Source organism: Nyctereutes procyonoides, unplaced genomic scaffold (genome assembly GCF_905146905.1).
Source record: "Nyctereutes procyonoides isolate TBG_1078 unplaced genomic scaffold, NYPRO_anot_genome, whole genome shotgun sequence".
NCBI classification, from domain to species: Eukaryota; Metazoa; Chordata; class Mammalia; order Carnivora; family Canidae; genus Nyctereutes; species Nyctereutes procyonoides.
The window spans coordinates 3,688,132-3,713,205 of record NW_026575021.1 but is presented as its reverse complement, the minus strand read 5'-3'; positions in this window follow the sequence as shown (position 1 = coordinate 3,713,205).

Below are 25,074 nucleotides of genomic sequence, written 5' to 3'. Positions count from 1 at the left end.
AATCACACAAAATGGAATCATACATAATGGAATATTATTCAGCCATAAAAAGAATGAAATCTTGCCATTTGTAATGGCATGGGTGGAGCTAGAGAGTATAATGCTAAGTGAAATAAGTCAGAGAAAAATAAATACCATATGATTTCACTCATATGTAGAATTTAAGAAACAAAACAAATGAGCAAAGAAAAAAAAGAGACAGGGACAAACCAAGAAGCAGACCCTACAGACAACAAATTGATGGCCACCAGAGAGGAGGTGGGTGGGAGGAGAGTTGAAATAGGTGATGGGGATTAAGGAGGGCACTTGTGATGAGGACCAGGTATTGTATGGAAGTGTTGAATACCTGAAACTAAATTACACTGTATGTTAACTATATTGGAGTTAACATAAAAAAAAAAAAATCACCAACGTATCCTTCAAAAAGTAGGAGTAACTGTTGGCAAGGTAAGAAATATGTAGAAACTTTCTGTATTTTCTGTTCAATTTTCATATAAACCTAAAGTCTGAGACATAAAGTCAATTAATTATTTTTTAAAACACATTTAATAGTTTCTGAGGGTATGTAAAATAAAATGGCAATATCATTTCATTTTTTAATTTATTAAAAATGAAAATTAATGATAAACCAATGATAAACACAATCCTAGAAGTTATATAAACATATACCCATTTATTTCTTTAAATGTTTGAATAGAATATACTTTTCTAAATATGGCAATATATTCCATACTCCTTAAAAATGTTCTTGTTTGATGGCCAACAGACACATGAAAAAATATTCAACATCACTTGGCATCAGGGAAATACAAATCAAAACCACAATGAGATACCACCTCATACCACTCAGAATGGCTAAAATTAACAAGTCAGAAAACAAAAAAAAATGTTTGTGAGGATGCAGAGAAAAGGGAACGCCTCTTACACTGTTGGTGGGAATGCAAGGTAGAGCAGCCACTCTGGAAAACTGGAGGTTCCTCAAGAAGTCAAGAATAGCGCTACTCTACAACCCCGCTATTGCAATACTAGATATTTGCTCCAAAGATATAAATGTAGTGATATGAAGGCACACTGCACCCCAATGTTTATAGCAGCAATGCCCATGATAGCCAAACTATGGAAAGAACTCAGATATCCATCAACAGATGAATGTATAAAGAACATGTGGCACACACACACACACACACACACACACACACACACACAGGAAATATTATTCAGCCATCAAGAAGATGAAATCTTACCATTTACGTCAATGTGGGTGGAACTGGAGACATTATAAATTTGTATTAAGGCAATAATATGAAGAAAGAAAAAATAAAATGTATTATTATATTAATAGCACAGTGATAATAGCAATAATAAAAGAAAATGAATGTTAAATATTCATTTACAGTTTGTCTCCCACACTTTGGTATTCTCATTACATATATGAACTGAATTTCAAACAATGATTCAATGATTAAACAATTTGATTGTCATACACTAGGTGAAATTTTATAACCCTTAATTATAGGTATGGATATTAGAAGGAAATACAGAAAATGTTTATAATATAGTGTTAATTTTTAAAACAATTACAAAACTTTAGATTGTAATTTTTTTTTATTTTGTTATTTATGATAGTCACACAGAGAGAGAGAGAGGCAGAGACACAGGCAGAGGGAGAAGCAGGCTCCATACACTGGGAGCCCGATGTGGGATTCGATCCCGGGTCTCCAGGATCGCGCCCTGGGCCAAAGGCAGGCGCCAAACCGCTGCGCCACCCAGGGATTCCTTAGATTGTAATTTTATCAAAATTCTCAAGAATCCAAAAAATAAGTGGAATAAACATGAAAAAGTGAAAATATTTTGTTGGAATATGAAAATTGTGAATGTTTACGTTCTTTCTTATTTCCATTATTGGGAGAATTTTGTCTATGTATTAAATGCAATTCTTGACATTACATTTTATAGCAATATAATAACATAAAATCCTATATTGTACTTACCACAGGTATTTTCTAAAATTAGAAATCTATTATACACGTCTACTATGATTTTGACCCAGTTTTATAAACAAAGACATGGAAAGGACCGGCATTTCCAGTAGCTTCCCCAAGATCATGCAACTAATAGCAGCACCCAATTATATAACTTGGATGATAAATGTACAGTTAACTCATTTTGTATAAGTATTCGAGATATCCAGGCTTGAAATCATATAGGGAAAAAGGAAAGTTTTTTGCAGTAAGGTTTTAAGAAAATAAAGCTCTATCAATAAGATCCACCAGGAGGTTACATTTTAAACTGTTCCCCAGTGATTATTTAACCTTTTGTTTGTAGAGACTTTACAACAGAATGACGAGGCCCACACAATCTCATGTAATATTGACAGTTAATTCTTTGAGATGGGAAGAGTAGGAAACATTACTTTTTGACAGATAAAAACAAACACTGAACTTGAGAAGGTGAAATCTCTAGCACTAGGGAGGATGGAATCAGAGTCTTTCCCATCACATCTGCACCCTGGCAGTGCTGCTTTCCCTAGATCTCTCCTGGATTTACCTTTTGCTCTATATGCCCCATTGGGTTTTCTTATCTGAGCGATGCCACGTTTAATTTCCTCTGAGAATTAAGGTTTCTGAATTCTGCTCTAAGAAGTTTTCAGGTGAGAGAAGAGCAGGAATTTAAGAGCATAAGAAGCTTACTTTTATCTTTCATCGCACAAGACTCTGTGTAATTCGGGAGTAAAAGATGGACAGAATTGTTTAACTTCAAACTCAAGGATGAATACAATTTGTCCTTTCTCCTCAGAAATGTTCTTGATTAAACGACTTGACTTTTTTATTACCTAGTGCATGTGAGGATTACTTCCTTCCTAGTCTTGTATTTTCCCAATGGTAACCACAAGCTAGTGTCTAAAAAGAGGAAAATGCACTTATTTAGCCATGCTGACCAATTGTCTTTGTCAACTCACCAATTTCCTTTAAAATAAGCAGGGACAGCCTTGAAATCACTTTCACTTTTATAATGAAATAGTAATTTTACAAACCACGTGCTTTATGATATTGCTCTTCTAAATAAGCTTGGTTACTTGTTGGCCACACCAAACCTTTGAATGTAACTATTATTTTGTAAGTAACTCATTGAAAAAAATTGCATTTTTAGATATTAATTTAAAAATTATAATAAATAATAACTGGTCCTTTTTAGTTTTGTGAGGTTTTGAAGCTTATTCAACATTTTGGGTGCTATTTAAAAACAATGCAACATTTTAATTATAAATCAGGTACAGGACGTTTGAAGGAACCCCAGCAAATAAAGACCTGAAAGCGTAAGTTATATTAGCTTCTTGGCAAATCAACCTTTGCTAACATACAGTGAATGCTTTCCCAATAGGCTTTATTGAAAATGCTCTTCATGCATTATTTCATTCCTTTCCTCATAATGCCCATGTGAAGTAGATACCTTTATGAAGCACAGCTGATGAATAAGGACACTGAGGCAGAGAAAGATTATGAATATAATAAATGATGAAGCTGGAATCAAACCTAGCATCCCGTTCCTGGATTTCTAAAATTAAAAAAAAAAATCTATCTATCTATCTATCTATCTATCTATCTATATATATATATATTAATGAGGATACATAAAAACAGAACAGATCTTTACCGTTTTGCCCAACACCTTTATTTTATTTTATTATTTATTTATTCATTCATGAGAGACACAGAGAGAGAGAGAGAAAGAGAGAGAGAGAGAGAGGCAGAGACACAGGCAGAGGGAGAAGCAGGCTCCATGCAGGGAGCCCGATGTGGGACTCGATCCCAGGACTCCTGGATCATGTCCTGGGCCAAAGGTAGGTGCTAAACCTCTGAGCCACCCAGGGATCCCAACACCTTTATTTTAGACAAAGAACTCTAAGATCAGACAAGTGACTTAACAAAGGTTATATAGCTAGGCTGTTTGTCATGAAGTTAAAACTGAAACTTTAAGTGACATTTGACTTTCATCTAAGTTGCTTTTCCTCTTAACATATCTACCAGGAGCAAATTTTAAGAGACAATGGCAAGTCACCATGACACTCCTCCATGTTAACTGATTTTGTTTCAAATATTGTGCTTTGCAGTGATGTCAAGCTCAGCCACTTGATTTTTAACCTGAGACTTGGTACATATATTTTGATATCTCCAGCCATAGACATCTAGGCCACAGAAAGTCATAATGTCAGATTCTATTTGGTCTTCTGCCCATTGCAATTTTGTTCCTGCACAGCTTTCAATTCTGCTTATTTTTATCCAAGCTTTGGAGTGATTACTTGCTTCACTCTCTGTTTAATTTAGCTACTTTCTCCCTGGCCCCACTGTTAATTCAGTGACAAAGTATTCTAAGCTGATCTGTCAGACTCATGGGTTTGCATGCAGCATTTTTTCACATTCGCTTAGTTTTATAGAGAGACCTTTATGCATATATTTGACGGAAGAATATCTCACTGAATTGTGAAAATGTGTGCTGTATATGGACAAGCATATAAGCATAATCATTATTCCCATGGCTTTCTCCTAAATTTAAGTCCAGTCTTTTCATCCAAAACAAATTTCTGAGTTATCAAATGGATGACAATGAGACATATAGTTGGATATTTGTCATTCGTTACATATTACTTTAAAAATATTTCCCAGAAGATTAAAAAAATAGTATGAATTTCTTTTTTTTTTTAAAGATTTTCTTTATTTATTTATGAGAGAGACACGGAGAGAGAGAGAGAGAGAGGCACAGACACAGGCAGAGGGAGAAGCAGGCTCCATGCAGGGAGCCTGATGTGGGACTCGATCCTGGGACTCCAGGATCACACCCTGGGCTGAAGGCAGGTGCCAAACCGCTGAGCCACCCAGGCTGCCCTAGTATGAATTTCATTGGGAAGCAGAATAAGGTTTTTATATACCATGAAACATGTAACTATGCATTTCCTAATGATCGGAAGAAAAAAAATGAGCAATGAGATATAATAAAATATAGACATTACGTAACTAGAGCTTTTGCTTCACCAGTATGATATTGCCTGAAACACGAGAAATATGAGTACCATCTCAAGAATTAAGGATTATTGGTTTACCTGGATAGGTTTTTTCCTAAAAGTATAGATAAATAAGTGGTAGACAACAGCAAAAAGAATAAGAAAAAAATGAGAATAAGCTAAGAAAACTCAGTGACAAAAAGAAAAGACCGTAGTATTTTTAATGAAAATATTAAATATGTGATAATATTGTATACATCATATTTTATGGCATATAAGCTTTGAAAATTAGACTGGAATACATGCATTATTACTTAAAGTGAACATTAAAAAGTTGGATCAGATCAGTGGTTTAAAAAACATTAACAAAAAAACATACTTTTTAAAGATAAAAATCTGACAAGAAAGTCTGATGTTCAAAGCACATACACTGAAGCTGTTCAATTTCAAAACGTGATTGGACATCTGAGAGCCCAGCTTATTCCTCCTGCTGGTACTCTCCTCCATAGCCTCAAAGAGGTTGGCTGGGGCTCTAGAGGTTCTTTAGAGAATAGTGTGAAAAATCCTGGCTTCAAATGTGTTTTTTAATTTATAGACCTCTGAAAGTCTTTATATGCTCTTACCCTTTCAATTCCTATCTCTTCCACTTGTGGAAAATGTTCTCTGGTAAAACAAAGTAAATCAGCATATACTTTTCAGTAATGGGTCATTGACATTCTGCTATGAATGGAAAGATAGTTTTCGCTGAGCAGTTAGTTAAATTTTGCTGTGAAGCTTGTGTTAACTGTGGAGGTCAAAATTCATGACATGCATGACAACACAATTATGAAAGTTTTCAACTATACTTACTTGTCAAGAGATAAAATTTGAAGGCAAAATAGTGGGAGATCAAGAAGCTTTTACATTTGCTTGGTATGGGAGCAACATATCTAGAATTTCTGCCTGCTTCATGGTAAAACCAAAGTGATTTGGAAATCTTGAAAGTACACAGAGATTATCAACATAAACAAAAACCTGGACTTGCATGGATGATAGTGAACACAGTATCGTCATTTGAATTTTTCATCTGACTTCTTCCGACGGGGGGGGGGGGCCAAGAAAAATATTAAAAGAAAAACCACATAAATGAATCATACTAAATAATGTATAATTTTGTAATTTCACTCAAGTGATGGCCCCACCGTAGTCATTTTGCTAAATATAGTATTTTTAATAGAACTGATCTATACAAATTTGGCACCTGGCATGGGACTATGACACATGGAAAATTTTCTTCTTGATCCATTATTAGAGATTATTGAGAGAAGTTTACAGATACATAGCAAGAAAAGCAGTAAAACAAAAGTCTATGCCAAGTGTCCTGCAATCTGTAACTATATAGTCATGAATACTATGCTGGCCCGTTATATTAATGAATAATACTAACCAGACTTGTTGAGGAGAAAATGGCAAATTCTATAGACATCATAGAAAGACATAGTTATGAGAGTAGATACAAGACAAAGTCCCAGAAAAAAACCAAGAGTCTGTGCCCTTCTTAGGAAGTTAGTGGTCTAGGATATACTATGCTGTCTGTCCCCTTTAAGGCACAAGACAAATAGTTGCACTTTACATCTCCCGTCACTAAGATACAGGCACAGTGGGATCCCTGGGTGGCGCAGCAGTTTGGCGCCTGCCTTTGGCCCAGGGCACGATCCTGGAGACCCGGGATCGAATCCCACATCGGGCTCCCGGTGCATGGAGCCTGCTTCTCCCTCTGCCTATGTCTCTGCCTCTCTCTCTGTGTGTGTGTGTGTGTGACTATCATAAAATAAATAAAAATTAAAAAAAAAAGATACAGGCATAGCACTTGAGATTTTATTATACTGTTCCACATAGTTTATTGAATGACTTTATTGGTTGTCTATTTTAAGTGAGGCCCAGAACAAGACTTCTCTTAAGACTGTTCAGGCAGTGAGGAACACTGCTAGCCCAGTTGGGATATAAGATTTCATAGATTTAATCTTGCTAAAGGTATCTGTGAAGAATAATGATGGCATGTGGAGTCAGGAATGTCCCAGAATAGACACCTGGAGTCCGGAAACAGGTGATATCCTCCTCAAAAGAGAACTGATGATACTCATGTGGAGAATGAGCCTCTGAAATTAATACTCTAATGGACTAGGCAATCATGGCCAGCCATCATGAGATTTGTGTCATACAGTTCTCTAGTGCATAAGGTTAGGCAGGCACAGCAGTAATCTGTAGCATGATGGTTGTGGTATAATCAGAAACTGGCCTGATCAGGTGCAGAAGGAATGAAGACACAGTTGTCTTATAACTATAAATGGTTGTCCTAGGGGATCCCTGGGTGGTGCAGTGGTTTGGTGCCTGCCTTTGGCCCAGGGCACGATCCTGGAGACCCGGGATCGAATCCCATATCGGGTTCCTGGTGCATGGAGCCTGCTTCTCCCTCTGCCTATGTCTCTGCCTCTCTCTCTCTCTCTGTGACTATCATAAATAAATAAAAAAAATTATAAAAATAAAATGGTTGTCTTATACCGTCATATCACCAACTTCTTTTGCAATAATGGCACACACATAGTTTTGTGGGAAGATCCCAATGATCAAGTGATGGAAGAAGGAAGGATGTGAGTCTTTACAGGAAGATTGGCATGTAATGTGGCAGTAAACTGGACAAAAGTAGCTACTACAGTACTGCCCCTAAATAAATTGGTCCTGAAGACAGAGATGAAGGGAAATTCAATCCATAGTGCTACTAGCAGGACATTTGGCTGTTCATATACCATGAAAGGATATGGATATGTTTATGAAAGCAAAACATATGGATATGCTTTCATTCGTGGGACATGGAGAACAACCTGGTTGATGCCTGGGATTTGAACAAGAATTGCATCAATGAACCTAAGGAACAGGACATGCGGATCTTTGTTTCCTCATATAACACCAATCAGAGATCATTTCATATAGATGAGGCTCTCAAAAACCAGATGAACAGGATAACTCAACCTATGAGGATCATCATAGTTTCTCTTCTGCTTACCCTAGACGGGCATGGACCCAAAGTAGAGTGGAAATGGTGGCAGGCATGGAACTATGATTGTTGCCAACAGTGCAGGCTGTCTATCTCACCACAGCTGGTCTAGATCCTGACATTGTCAATCTGTTAGTAATATAAACTGAAGCTGAGCTCTTGAGATAGCACTATACTTTGGAGAGACCAGCCATGTACTAGGTGGTAACTTGTTAACATTTTCATAATTTCCACTCAAGGAGAATCCATCCTTAAGAGGATATATATGTAACTTGGATATTGGAATATCTTTTCTGGCACAGTGACTTTACCAAGTGCCTTTTTTGTCAATGGTGTTCAGAATATTTGATCTATCATGATGGTATCCCACACATTACTTTGAACTAAGAGACACATTTGCAGCACAGGCGTAGATTAGTGTGCTCAAAACTATAGGAGTATGTCATATATATCATGTAGCTCTTCACCCAGAACCAGCTGGATTAATAAAACATTGGAAGGGCCTACTGAAAGCTTACCGCAGCTAAAATCTGTGGCATGGACAAATCACTCTGAAGGGTTAGGATAATGTCCAAATGGACAATATAGTATAGTATCTTCCCCACAATGAGAAATTAAGGTGTAGGAATCAAGGGATAAAATAGGATGGATCTTTTTCATTTTCACTCTTATTCATCCACTTGTGGAATTTATACTTTTCATCTCAGCAAATGTATACTCCGCTAGATTTGAAGTCCATGTTCCAAAGAGTTCAATACTTCTATCAACACTTCTATTCTAAGATTTCACTGAACTGGAGTCTGTGCTTCCTACCTGCATACTTTAGACTTCTCATCAACATTCCCGGTCGTAGAATGATAATAATTTCTCTGTTGACTGACTGACCCTGCTAACTATGAGAGAATGGAATGTGAGTGAGTATGTAATGGAAGAAGGAAGATATGTTTACCATACAGGAGTTTGTCACTTTATCCTGGAATTTATCTGCCCAGCGACAACTGTAAATGGACAACTGCAGTAACAGGAACATCATGATGAAACTCTGAATCATCCTAGTAAAATCCAGAATGGGTGATGAAGGAGATTGGTGATGAATATTAAATATTGCCCTAGGACCAACTGCAGAAGCAGTGACTGACTGTGTCTTTTGCTAAAGCTGTTTAAGTTTGTTTTTTGTTTTATAGGCTTTTTTTTTTTTTGCTTTGTTTTTTTTTTTTGGAAATTATAAGTGACCATTTCTTAAATATTTAGATTCCCTCAGAGGTCAAAACTAGGCTTGGACAGAGTCCTATTATACTTGTAGCAGGAGCCACACCAACTTCAGGTCAGATACCCAGAAACAACAGAGGCTGTGGCTTTCCAGGTGTTAAGTCACACCCTGATTGTATGCTTGAGTAAATGCTCTGTTGAGTGACCATTGATGAAAAGAAAAAAAAAAAAAAAAAAAAGAATTAGCATATCAACTGGTTGCCTTTTCTTCCCAAGGAGAGGTAGACTATTTTGAGATGCAGGAAATCCATTACCTTATCTGAAGATATCGAGTATCCAGTATGATTGAGTGATCAGCCATATTTTCAAGTGATCCTAAGCTTGATTGAGATCAAGCTTGAGCTTCAACTTCTTTTTCCCTGTCTCTGCCTCCCTTTCCCTCTTCCCTCATTCTATATCTTTTGGGATTACTCACCCTAAAAAAGTATAACGTGTCAGCTTTGTCTCAGCATATGTCTTCTTAGAACCCTGGACTAAATGTGAAGCCATATTCAAAAAGGAAAAGCCTTTTTGACAGAGCTCTTTACCCTCCTTTGCAGGGTGAATGGCTGCTCCAGGGAAAGTCAGGAGATACAAAACTGTAGCTCTCTATCCCAACACTGAGTATCTGATATTGAGTCTAACTTACCCAGAAAGATTTATTCTTCTTCTAAGTGATTTTCTTTCAAAAATTTCTCCTTACTGTCTTTTTTCTTTTAAGATTTTATTTATTTATTCATGAGAGACATACAGAGAGAGAGAGAGAGAGAGAGAGAGGCAGAGACATAGGCAGAGGGAAGCAGGCTTCCTGCAAGGAGCCCGATGTGGGACTTGATTCCAGGACCCCAGGATCATTCCCTGAGACAAAGGCAGACACTCAACCGCTGAGCCACCCAGCTGTCCTTCGTTACTGTCTTAGAATTTATTCTCCATCAGGTTATTGTCTGTCTCTTATTAATGGATTTATATATCTGAAATCTAGTTATTGACCTGGTCCAAGTCTTCAGATTTTGCACATGGGCCCAAACATATGAAAAACGTGTTCAGTGTCTTAGGATATGACTTTTAAGGAAGCACGGATGTTTTAGCATGAGAAACAACCCTTGCTATCTATCTTGAGACCTGTTTCAAAAGTTTAGTGCATACATTCATGGACTAAGCTATGTGATTTCCTTGAGAAAGGTTTGTCCAACCACCTTAACCCTTGGTTCTTTCTAATAGATCCAGATCTTAAAATGTTAATTAAAACTTTTGTCTACAATTTCAAATTAGTTCCCCCTCTTATTATCTCCAAGTTCAATTCAAGGCCTCCAAGGAGGGGAAAGACTGTGGTAAGTAAAAGAAAATGACAAGACCTCTGGAGGTCCCACTGACAATGCTGAAACCATGACAGTGAAATCCTTGTTCTCTCACACCTGGTCACTATGATAACCCTTAGAGAAGGACTATTTCATTGCTAGACTGCCTCACTCTCTTTAAGCTGGAATGTGTTGCTTAAAAATATATATTAAGTATTTGGACCCTATCTAACTCAATCCTCCAATTGTAGTCAAATTTTAGATAGTCTTATCCTAGTTGTTCAATATTCTGGGACACAAGATGTGAATGTTCTTTCACATAGAAATACATACTTGCAAAAGGTTTAACCTCAATTTTTAGCTGATAAAATAATGTTTTTGAATATATATATGTATATTTGTGTGAGTGTGATACAAGTAACTAAATATAAATATGTATGTTTAATATATATTTAAGTAAATATTTCAATATATAAGTTAATACATAGGTAAATATGTGTGTGTGTGTGTGTGTGAGTATATGTGGATGCATGTGTGTATAAGGAGAGAATGAATGTCAAATATGGAATATCAGCATTGCAAGAAATTCTAGAGATTGTCTCATATTTTCCAAGAATGCACACCATACATAGACGTAGACTTACACAGACGTGTCCCCAAATTGACGTTGACTGGTTATAAATTTGTGAGATGGGATATCTACTCTGAATAATGGCTCTAATTCTCAGAAAGAATTATCAAGGCAATGTCCTAACAGATATTGTACAATACAGACCCTCTTCTGTTTTGGTATATGTCCTCATTCTAGCTTCCTATGTCTATATTAGCTTGTGAACCAGCCAGTGATTACCAAGATGTCCGGCAAATAGCAGACATTCAATATAAAATCATATTGAAGCTGAAATTCTATCCAAAACACAGATCTTATATTTTGCCTAATGCCTAATATACAGTTTATAGCTGACTTTGCTGCAGTCTCCCTGCTTCCTACAGTGGGCGCTGAAACAACTGCATTATCTTCTAGAACTAACACATAAATATGTAAGCAGTATCTTTTAGAATGTCTGACTTTCATTTCATCAAAAATGTTAAAACTGATCCAAACAAAGAGACAGCAGCTGTCATAGTTAGAAACTGTAGGTTTGAGTAACAATTTACTATGAGAATTGCACCATCTTGTTCCCCTTCCTTGTTGCAACCTGGAGACCTGACGTGGTTTTAGAGAAGTGGGCCGTAACAGCAGAAAGGGACATTTCTTCAGCCACTGTCTGTATGATTAAAGCTCAGCTCCTTGGGCAGCCCAGGTCGGGGGGCTGCTCAGCAGTTTAGAGCCACCTTCAGCCCAGGATCTGATCCTGGAGACCCAAGATCGAGTCCCACATCAGGCTCCCTGAATGGAACTGCTTCTCCCTCTGCCTATGTCTCTGCCTCTCTCTCTCTCTCTGTCTCTCTCATAAATAAATAAATAAATAAAATCTTAAAAAAAAAAAAAAACTCAGCTCAAAGTCACATTTCCTACCTACAAGTGGTACCTAAGGACAGTAATGCAAACTACCTCTCATCAGGATCAATGAAATAATATTGCTTGATTTACATATTCATAAAACCTACAGCCAATTGGGTGGAGGCAACAAGGTAAGATATATATTATACATTTACAGGATTTATTAAAGTTTGGTTATGATTGTTTTCTCTGTGGAAGGGAAGAAAGGAGAGCATGTGTGAACCTCTGTATGGAAAAATAAGCACAGACTTTTTTTAAGGTTTTATTTATTTATTCATGAGAGACACGGAGAGAGAGAGAGAGAGAGAGAGAGAGAGAGAGAGAGAGGCAGAGACCCAGGCAGGGGGAGAAGCAGGCTCCATACAGGGAACCCTATGCAGGACTCGATCCCAGGACCCCCAGGATCATGCCCTAAGCCAAAGGCAGATGTTCAACTGCTGAGCCACCCAGGTGTCCCAGTACAGGCTTTTAAAAAATGATTTTTTCATGCTAAAGAAGTAAAAATATTCATCATAAATTATCATTTGCCTGGGAGCATATTTTTTGAGTAAATATAACAGAGATAAATTTGTATGAGACCAGATCACCGGCATATTTTGAACTCCAATATTTGTTAAACCTTGTTTTCCTAATTGAGATAGGACAGCTGAGACAGTAGTAGTCACTAATTCCTCAAAATGGGTAATCAGTGGAGATGATCCAGTGAAAAGGAAGCTGCTCTGTTTGTGTTGGGACTGAACCAAATGACAAATTGCTTCTGCTTTTGTAGACCATGGAAGAGAGAACACCATCAAAAGACTGAGATGCAACTTGGTACTTCCTTTCCCTGATACACTATTTTTTATCTTGCACACTTCTGAGCAGAACTTTGGGTATGATCCAATGTCCCCATATTTCAAGGGGAATCACTGATACATAAATACACTGATACTATTAACCACTTCTATATCCACAGGTAGTATCCAAAGGCCGTGTTAGTGTCCTGAACAGTAGACAGGACTGGGAAAAGTGAATGAATAGTTGGTAAACTTTTTTTTTTTTTCTATTTTAAGACATGGATAAATCTATCCTCTTTTTGTGTTTGGTTTGACTGCTCAATTTGCGGATGAGTTGTCTTAAACTAAGGAATCTATCTTTAAAATTTTAAAATTAAATTAGAATTTATTCTACAATATGTGGTACATCGATCATTTGGTGGTCTGCTATTTTCGTTTGTTTTCTATGTTACTGTTGTGCTCACGATCATAATTTTAATGGCTCCATACAATCAAGGTTATACTTATGTAATTACCTTAATAAAAAATATCTAACTGTAGCCACAGTCTACTTTTCAGGCACCGAAAATATTATTTTTATGGAAATCTTTGGATTGGACATTCACCTTTTTCTAAGTCTCAGTTGATATCCTTAGAGAGTTTCAGAAAAGTAGAAATATTGTCTATGTGCATACCATTTAAAAATGTTTAAAAGATACTGTGTCCCAGGCAGGGATGCATTTTGTGCCCTTGATGGCCACTTTTCTACATATAACATAATTTCAGAAGTATGTACCTCATTCTAACATACTCTTGGGGGGGGGGTTGTCATGAATTAGAGTGCAATAATTTTTTTTCTGAAAAAATAGAATTAAAAACAACATTTTGCTCTTATTTAGCAAGCTACCAAGATAGTCCATTAGGATCACCAACGCAAACACTTTAGATTAAATATTTTGGGCTTAGCTTGATATAGTAATTTAAAAAAAGAGATTTTTTTCATTTATTCATGAGAGATAGAGAGAAAGAGGCAGAGACACAGGCAGAGGGAGAAGCAGGCTCCTCACAGGGAGCCCAATGTGGGACTCGATCCCAGGACTCCAGGATCACACACTGAGCTGAAGGCATATGCTTAACCACTGAGCCACTCAGGTGTCCCCGTTATAGTCATTTTTAAAGCTAGTCTTCCATATTGAGCTATAGAAATTTTACAGATAATAATATTCAGATAGCCAATCACAAATCCTACTTTTTTTCAGGTTTTCCTGACAAAACTATTTCTGGTATATCATTCATGTGATTGTTTTTATACTTACTGAGGCTAATGTATGCTTTGATCATAATTGAAGTTGGATTCATTGAAAGTTTTGTTTATTTTGTTGATTATATATTACGTAGTACTTCAAACAATGTTTGAATTCAGATTCATATAGAGTTTAGTGTTAATACACAAAGTAGGAATCCTTGATTTCATATGTTTTTACATTTGTAATTGCCTAACCCAGATTATTTTGAATCACATAAAGAGCTCAATTAGCAATCTATACAACTGTAACTAATTTTGCTTACTTAAATATTAAAAGGGACATAAAAGCATTTCATATTTGCTCCTTAAAAATGTATTTCAATGTTCAGCTGTTTTATTTTATTTACTCCTTTTCTCCAGATTTATTGGGATATAATTGACATATAACTTTGTATGTATTTCTTTTTTCCCAGTTTTATAGGGATATCATTGATATACAACATTGTATGAGTTTAAGGTGCATGGCATGGTGATTTGATACATGTATCTACTGCAAAATGACCACAGTAAGGTTAGTTAATCCATTCATCACCTTTAAAAGTTACTCTTTTTTTTTTTTAAATGAGAGCATTTTCAGATTTACTCTCTTAGCAACTTTAAAGTATATGATACAGTCTTGTTAACTGTGGTCACCATGCTGAATGTTAGATCTCCAAGATGTACTCATTTTATAATCATTTGACAAAGGTTGTTCCACTGCTCCCACCCATCCTCCACCCCCTGGTAAACACCATTCTACCCTATTTCTATTAGGTTTTTTTTTTTTTTCATAAATTCCACAAATAAAGGAGATCATACAGTATTTGTCTTTCTCTGTCTGACATTTCACTTAGCATAATTGTTGAGCTACGTTTATTTACACAATATGCTGTAGTCCAAATCAAAAATCATTGTAGTAGCAACTAAAATTGATCACTTTTATATGGATACACTTTTTCAGATCAGAAGCAAGAACAAGTTATGTCACCAACGGATACTGGACAGTTGATCTATCATTCTGCATATGGAACTTAGATGACTATCACATCCAAATAATATTTGTGAAAATTAATATACTGGTTGACTTCCAGAATCACTGACAACTCACAGAATGTTGACTGATAGCAAGGATTATCATATACTCAATTTCTTGCTTTCCAATTCAATTCAGAAACTGTAGGTGATATATGACACCAATTAAGGTGTCACATATTTGTACTTGAAACTACTACACATGGCAGTGTTTTATATTTATGAAAGATTTTCCTGAATTACACTACTGATTACTAAATTTATATATATATCTAAAAAAAAAAAGACCTCTCAAGTTTATGTAATCCTTGTATCTATGTGCAGTGGCAAACCTGGAATGATATGAGACAGGAGATGGTAAGGGATGATGTTCATCAGTGTCATGATCCCAATGCCTGGTGGCATCTCCCACAAATCAAAATTTCAAGATTACATGTCATTCTTGATACACTGAGACCTTATGGGAGTCAAAGTTCCATGAAATTTAAAAGAAGTCATCCATGTAATGACACTACCCTGGTGTTATTAATATTATACATTTTAGGATGAAATTTACCACTCAAGCATCGGGAACTGGAGTCCACCCAGTACCACGGTGACCTCTACCAGACATGTCTGGTGCCACGTGTCTATAAGCTTCTAAGATTGTTCATTTGTTTTTGTTTTTTGTTTTGTTTTGTTTTCCATAGAATAGGATACGACAGTGAATTCTACTAATCCTTGCCAAGAAGCCTTTCTCCATTGCTATTCTCCTAAGAGGTTGAAGCTTTCAGATATATGATAAAATAGGGTAAAACATCTGAATTCCTTGGAACTGCAATATTAAAAGCAGTTTGCTTCATATTTGTATATAAGATGGCGTTGATTAGAAGTCTGCAAAATCTTGCCCTCAAAGATCAATAGAGTGGCTCTTAGTTTTAACTTGTCTGGGACACCTTGTGGAATTCTATATGTTGTCTAGGTATAATTATTAACAGTCTCACTTTCAGTCTTAGAGACCATACTGGATGGCAAGTTATAATAATCAAACTACTTACAAGGCCATTTTGAATTCTTTTTTTCTCACTATTCCATAGCTGAAGCTACAAAGGCCTCTGGTTCCCTGCCGAAGAGATTTCTATTCCATGCTCTGGATGGAAGGCTCTGGATATTAAAGGCAGAGCTTAAAGTTTTAGGAACTTCTCTTTTTAGAAGAAATCCAGTTTTGGGGCAGCCGGGTGGCTCAGCGACTTAGCGCCACCTTCAGCCCAGGGTGTGATCCTGGGGACCTGGGATCAAGTCCCATGTCAGGCTCTCTGCATGGAGCCTGCTTCTCCCTCTGCCTGTCTCTGCTTCTTTCTGTCTCTCATGAATAAATAAAATCTTAAAAAAAAGAAGAAGAAATCCAGTTTTAACATCTTAATTACATAATATTGTAGAAAAGGGCTTAGCCAGTAGAGTGAGAGAAAATTTAGGTTTACATTTCAGCTTTTATATATAGTAGGTGCTATACTATATAAAAGGTTTTACCTTTCTAACCAACTGTATAATTCATTATTTATAACTTTCCTCTTCTTATTACCCTGTAGTTTTCAAGGCAGGAAATTTAGGTTTGTTTTTTTTTCTTTTCTTTTTTACTTTTGACACTGTGTATCATGGGTCTGGGAAAAATGCCTTCATATACCAGGGTCTCAATAAATATTTGTTAAGTGAAGAGAAGTCAGGAATGACTTTGGGTCATCAGTTTTCATAGTGATGAGAAGTAAATGTAAACACGTATTCCAAGACATTTTGGAATACACTAAGCTCTAAATAACTGTAAGCCTCCTTCTTCCTCCTAAAGCACTTTCTAGTATTGTTTAATATTTTTTAATTAATAAGTATCTCTTACTTTTTATTATATAATTCACTCATTATTTAACCAAAGTTATTTTAAAATGTTTAATTTAAGGCCATTAAAATATGGAGACAATAGTTAACTGTATGCTTTAAAGAACAGATGCCATGAGGTCCTTATGACATTTCCAAACAGATGTTCAAAATAATCCAGATGGTATTTTGTATTAAAATATTGCCTCCTGGGGTGCCTGGATGGCTCAGTGGTTGAACATCCATCTTCGGCTCAGGGTGTGATCCTGGGTTCCTGGGATCGAATTCCACATCAGACTGCCCTCAGGATTTCTGCTTCTTTCCCTCTGCCTATGTCTCTGCCTCTCTTTCTGTTTCTGTCATGAATAAATAAATAAAATCTTAAAAATAAAATAAAATATTGCCTCCTAAACAAACTTTTCAGGTTTGTACATGACATATCTAAAAACCAAGTCAGAAATTTAGATTACCTTTTGCTCCCTACAACATTGACAAAGGCAATCACCAAAACTGGTTAAAGTACTGTAATTTACAAACAGATTTTTTTAAATCTCCAGGGCCATGAATACATGAATACATTTGGATTCTTCATTATACACACCTCTTGCAATACCTAAATCTCCAACTGGTCTACTGAACCACCACTGAAGAGGTTTGGCATATAACATACTGCCTAGGGAGTTTTCAATCAGTAAAGACTTTCTGAATAATAAATAGTATCAAAACCAAATCAAAGGTGAAATAATAAATTAGGAAAAATACTTCTTGAACACACAAAATAAATTGCCAATTTTCTTACCTTTTAGAAAGAGTATAACTCATTCAAACAGGAAAAAGTCTTAAAAAAAAAAAAAAGGAACACACAATACCCAACAGAACAACAGGCATGGTATATGAAGACAGAATTCAAAAAAAAAAAAAAGAAAAAAGAAAGAAAGAAAGAAGAAGAAAGAAAGAAAAAAGAAAGAAAGAAAGAAAGAAGAAAGAAAGAAAGAAAGAAAGAAAGAAAGAAAGAAAGAAAGAAAGAAAGAAAGAAAAGTGACAATAAGACTATCTAGGAAACATATGAACAGATGATTAATTCTGTGTATAACCTAAGGAATGCAAATAAAAACAAGAAATAATTTTCACCAATACAGTTGAACTGTATGAAAATGTGACTAATACCAAATTATCATTTAGAGAATGGGGAAATGTGTCTAAATTAAATACACCCCTATATATCTGATGGTAGTACAACTTTGTACAAATTTTTAATGATGATTTGCAATGATTTAAAGTGGGGGACCATTTTACCTAGTATTTCAGTGTTTATTACCTATATTAAAGAACCACATGATTCACGAGGCAGCTTGTGAAAAATTCATTGTTTTTATTGCCTAAGTATTGGAAACATTAGGTATTAATCACCATGTACTTGATAAAATAAAATGAAACACCAAATATCCATCAAAAGAATAGGATAGTTGTGTATGCATTGATATGGAAACATCTCCAATTTATATTATTAAAGGAAAGGCACAATGTTTACTACATTCCAGAATCTTTCACAAGCATTTTCTAATGTATCCCTATAATATCCTTAAGGGTCAGTACTAGTTTATTATTATTATTATTATTAATTATTATTATTATTATTTTACAGAATAGAAAAAAAATGACGTGAGGGAGGACTAACTCAACATCAGAGGTAAAAATTGAGTACCAACCAGTTTGATTCCATATATATATATATGATATATATTCAGTCATTATAATATACTTTTTTTAAAAAGGTTTTATTTATTTATTCATGAGAGACACAGGGAGAGAGAGAAAGGCAGAGACACAGGCAGAGGGAGAAGCAGGCTCATGCAGGGACCCCGATGTGAGACTCCATCCCGAGCCTCCAGGATCCGGCCAAGGGTGGCGCTAAACTGCTGAGCCACCTGGGCTGCCCTATAATGTACTTTCTCAAGTATGTTTCTGCATCTGTCTGTTCCATAAATTTACTTCCATGTTCAGGTGCCATAGTTATTATACAAAGAATTTTGATACATAGTTCACTTGACATTTAATGTTCCACATAAATCTTAGAATAAAAAATCAATTGAAATTTTAATGGACTTGCTGTAAATGTGTAGATTAGTGTGAAGAGTTATTACCTATATACTTTTGAGTCCTTCTGTATTGGACCATGGTCTGGTTCCCTTTATTCATGTCTTTCTCATAATGATGCTCTTTTACTTTCTTTTGTGTTGATAGGGATCTTGCATATTTAAAGTAAAGTTGATATCTTATTATTTTATATTTATGATTTTGTTTGATCAAAATGTCCCTTCTCTTATCGAAATTGCATTTGTTTTTAATTTTATTGCTGTTTTTATTTATTTGAGTGCACATGCAGTAATTATGATGGTTTTCCTGTGGTCATTGATCACTTCCATCTCTCCAGCTCTCTTTTCACAATAAATTCTTTAGCCACAAATTTCCCTACCATGAGCATTTTCAGAGCCCAAACTCTGATGGTTTTGGATAATCAGAGACTGATTACCTTCTCATTACTGTATACTTTTTCTGAAAGGAGCTGAGGTGGGTTTTTTTTTTTTTGTGTTTTCCTTTATTTCTTTCCAATTTTGATTTATGCGTAATTGACAAATAAAAGTTGTACATTTTAAGATGTACAACTTGAAAAAATCCAGCTAATTAACATATCTGTCACCTCACATAATCATTTTTTTCTTTCGTTTGTGTGTGTGTGTGTGTGTGTGTATGTGTGTGTGTGATAAGGACACAGCTAAGATCCCTTGGCAAATCCCAAGTATACAATACAGTATTGTTAATTATAGTCACATTGCTGTACCTTCAATCTCAATAACTTATTCATCTTGTATAACTTGAACTTTGTACTTCTTCACCAACATCTGCCAATGTCCTTCTCCCCACAACCCCTGACAATCACTGTTTTCTCTTGTTTCTATGAGTTTGACTATTTCAGATTCCACATATAAGTGAGATCATGCAGTAGTTATCTTTCTATGTCTGGCTTATTTCACCTAGCATATTGTCCTCCAGGTTCATCCATGTTGTCACAAATTATAAAATTTTCTCCTATTTTAAGGCTCTATAGTGGTCTAGGGCAGACCACCCCCCAACCCCGGCCCCAGATGGGCCACTTTGGCATGAAGATTCTTCTGAGCTGAAGGTAATCAAGACCCTATGATCTCAAGAGAAAGCTTTGCCCCTTCCTTAACAAATAAAAAAATCTCAACTGGAGGTCTTTCCCAGAATAAGGGCCATTAACAGAGATAAATTTTACCTGAGTAATGCATCTATGTGGCAGAGACATCTAATTACTAAACATCTGCTCTTCTTCTAATTGCCCTGTGAATTGCATTCCTTTCTTCTGAAATCCCAGACTCCTGCCTCTCCTCTTTCTCCTTAGTTCAAGATGATGTATTTACCTAATTTTGCCTGTCTTAGATATTTCCATGTCTGTGTGGATTCTCCATATGCACACTATTAAATTTTATTTTCTCCTGTTAATCTGTCTCATGTCAATTTGCTTCGTAGTCCAGTGAGAAGGACTCTTGAAGGGGACAGAAATTCTTGTCACTTAATAGCTCAATAATATTGCATTGTTTATATAACACACTTTTTATATCCACTGTTCTGTTGCTGGACATTTTGGTGGTTTCCATATCTTGACTATTGTGGATAACGCTGCAATGAACATAGGAATGAAGATATCTCTTTGAGATTCTGATTTTGTTTCCTTTGGATACGTACCCAGAAGTGGGATTGATGTATCATAAGGTAGTTCTAGTCTTAATTTTTGGATGTATTTCCATGTCTTTTCCACAATGGCTTTACCAATTAAAAATTCCATCCAGAGGGATCCCTGGGTGGCGCAGCAGTTTGGCGCCTACCTTTGGCCCAGGGCGTGATCCTGGAGACCGGGGATCGAGTCCCACGTCGGGCTCCTGGTGCATGGAGCCTGCTTCTCCCTCTGCCTGTGTCTCTGCCTCTCTCTCTCTCTCTGTGTGACTATCATAAATAAATAAAAATTAAAAAAAATTCCATCCAGAAGTGTATAAGGGTTCCCTTTTCTCCACATCTTCACCAATATTTATTATCTTTTGACTTTTTAAAAAAAAATAAAGAAAGAAATATCTCATTTTTTGATAATAGATATTCTAATAGGTGTTAGATATCTCATTGTAATTTTCATTTGCATTTTTTTGATAATTAATGATATTGGACACTTTTTCATAATACCTGTTGGCCATTTATACGTGTTTATTTTGAGAAATATATGTTCAGGTTCTTTGCTCATTTTTAAAAATGAGATTATTTGTTGTTTGCCTTTGAGTTGTATGAAATCCTTATATATTTTGGATATTAATTCCTTATCAGATATATGGTTTGCAAATATTTTATCCCATTACGTAGGTTGCCTTTTCACACTGTGGACTGTTTTATTTGCTGTGAAGATTTTTTGTTCGTTTGTTTGATGGCGTGACTTAACACATGATCTATCATGTGGAATATCCCATGTGTGCTTGAGAGGAATGTATATTTTTCTGCTGTCAACTGGATAGTTTTGTATATGTCTCTTAGATTCACTTGGTCTATATTGTTCAGTTGGCTATTTATTTATTGATTTTCCATTTGATTCACATTTTTAATCTCTGCCTACAATTTTCTCTTATTTATTTTCTCCCTTATTCTCCCCCAAACTCTTCTTGGCTAAAGACCACTTAAAGATGCAGACCCTGCTATATTTACATTAGGAAGCTTAGCTGGGCTCTCCTAGATAGCTCTTCCTTTTCATAACTTTTATCAACTGCATGCAATCCTCATAAAACAACAAAACTTTATTATTCCATTTGCTCAATTATCTTTCTTAAAAAAGATATTGCCTTATTCTTATGGTGTCTCTGTTCCTTACTATAGTGTCAGACAAATTTTAGGTGCTGAGTAAAGGTTACTTAACCTAATTAAAAGGAAAACATTCACAAGCTGGTAAATTTTGCTAAGTCTTGAACCCCTGGGAATAATAACATAGTAGGGAGTAAATCAAAGTATTTTTTGTTTCTATTCAGTACTTCAACCACCAAAAAAGAAATCGGACTGAAATATATTCCAGGTTATGAGATAATCTCTGAAGTGTTGTATTTATTGCATCATGGCAGAGCAGTTAAAATGGTATGTGGAATTATGATTAAATATGGAACACGATTTTTAATAGACAGATATTTAAGGTTCATTCAAGTCTCTATGTGAGTCCACAAAGCAGTTCATGCCCATCTGTTGTCTTCTTACTTTATTCAATCGCTATCAATGGATGCCAAGGAGGAGTTACTACTTCTATATGAATCTTAGCACAAAGGCTTTAGATAATTAAAAATGATAGAATTGGGACAGACTGCCAAACATAAACAGAAGGATAAAAAGACATCTGGCATAATTAACAGTGAATAAACCAGGTTTAACTAGCCTGGGTATAAAGCACATTGGAACATCATGAAAAAACGAAAAACTTCTGCTGAGAGATAATTCTGCTGATATATAACTTAAAATATTTCTCTTCAATTGAATTTTTATTAATTGGGACATTTTCAGAAAGTGGGATATTTGGTTTTTAGATTTCATCTGATCCTGCTGTTTATTTCTCAGTTGAAGGCATAATCTTTTGTTTGTGGCATTGAAATTGGCTTATGTAGAGATGATTATGATGTACATTCAGACAATTGTGACTTCAGGTGAGAAATAAGCAGCAGGAACAGATGAACTCTTAGCAATAGAGAAACTATTTTCATGCAAATATCTCCACAGTGACAGAAAGAGGAGAAAAAGAATTACAGAACACAGAGGGCTTACAAAAATATTATTTCATGATATTGAATGATATTCCATTCTTGTGTGTGTGTGTGTGTGTGTAGAAGAATCAATCAGAAGGTTCTAGAAACATATTCATATGTTGCTATAAATACCATTAAAATAGGTCTCCAAGAGAAATTATATTCACTTGTTTCTATTACTAAATCAAATACAATATCAGCAGGCATGCCTGTTCTGCTAGTTTCTAAAAACCAGAACTAGAAGCAATTCTGAAGTTCAAGCATTTAAAATCCAGGAAGCAAATCATTCAGTAAAATAAGAACTTGATATACCATTTGATGAGATATGTTCTTGTTTAGACATTTTGTATAACAATCTAGTTTTTTTTTAAAAAAAGAATAAAAAAGAGAAATGGAAGGCACAGTCATCTAGACTAGATATAGATGCATACATTATCCAAATAACAGCAAATTGAGGTAATCAACAGTTTATGCAGACTAAACCTTAATAGTGTCCTCAAATCTACTTTTTAACACTTGCCAGTTGTCAATTCTTAGGTAGGGATATAATAGGGAAGTCAGGTTACAGTAATACCCACCACATGCTATTTCCTGTGATTTATGAATAAAGAATCAAGAAGATAAGGGATTATGCTGTAGAAGAAAAGAACATAAAACTACAATTTTCACTCCTGTAATATTTAGTTTGCAAATTGGTTCTCCATACGTGTATGTCATTGGCCTACATAATAATTTGAAGCTACAATTTTATCAGTAAAAGTGGAATAACATCCCTTGTTCTGGATCATCCTAATTCCTTTCAATTAAACCTGAAGATGGGATTCAGGCATTAATTACAGATAAAATGGCACATTGATGGAGCATAGGTAAGAACTAGAATGTAGAGAAAGAATGCCAAAAGTCAAATCCAGCCTCTGTCTTTTGATGAAGAAAGCTGCATTTGCCAGTATATCCGATATACTGACATATAATAGTAGAGAAACAGGAAATAATCTTTCCTTTCTTGTCTCTCTCACTCTTGCTGTCTCTGTGTGTGTGTCTTTCTGTGTCTTCTTTATAGATAAACTCATTTACTTGATATAGATTCTATATATTTCTGACCTCTACCCCCATTGACAGCAAAATATTCTCATATAATCAGGATCATAGGTGTACTGCTATCGATCAATGTTAGAAAAAATTTATTTGGAATTCATTCCTATAGATAATCTTGAGCATCTCTTCAGTCATTAACAGGGATGAGACATTTGTCCCTAATTTACTATATTCAAAGAATATCTTTCAGTAAAAACATTTTCAGTGTTTTTCATTTCCTCTCTTTATAAATCATTATTGACTGCATGCCAAACTTTGATTTTCCTTTTATTTTGTTTGGGTGTTTATGTTTCTGGTTTCCTTTGAAGCTTGTTAGAAATCCATTGAGTACCTAGAGTCATTAGATCAAACTCTACACATTCAGTGATGAACAATTGAGCCTAAAAAACCCAGAGAAGAACAATTGAGGCATAGTGCTTGTTTTCATGATCCTTACAGGTCAATGGGAGAGACAGACAGTTAAACAAGTAAACACACTGCAGGTTGCAGATATGCAATCATCCTAACAATTATTGAGTGCCATTGAGGAAAAATGAAGAGATAATAATAAAGAATAAGGGAAACATATCTTACTAGTAAGGAAATGTCTCTGTAAAAGTGGTATTTTAGTTGATGTAGAAGTCAGATGTGAAGTTCGCAGAAGAACATTTCATGAAAAGGAGATAAACAGATTTTTAAAAAAATTCTAGATTGAAGGATGTCTGGGTGGCTCAATTGGTTAAGCCTCTGACTCTTGGTTTCAGCTCAGGTCATGATCTCCAGGTTGTGAGATCAAACCCTAAGTAAGGCTCTGCCCTCCGAGTCTGTTTGAGATTCTCTTCCTCTCCCTTTGCCCTACCCCCTTCCCCGCTCATGCACATATTCTCTCTCTCTCTGTCTCAAATAAATAAATAAATAAATAAATAAATAAATAAATAAATAAAATATTTTTTTAAAAGCCTAAATTTAGCTTGACCTTTTTTATCACCCTTTTTTCTTTACATTTATAAAATGAGATCAACGGTGCAATTGAAAGCCACAGAAATAGATTAGAAGAAAATGAGGCAAGAGGCTTTTAGCTGGCTTCAGGTAAAGGGAAGAAATAGTGAGAAGGTGCTCTTCCTGGGGGGTCATTTATGCTGAATTCAATGTTA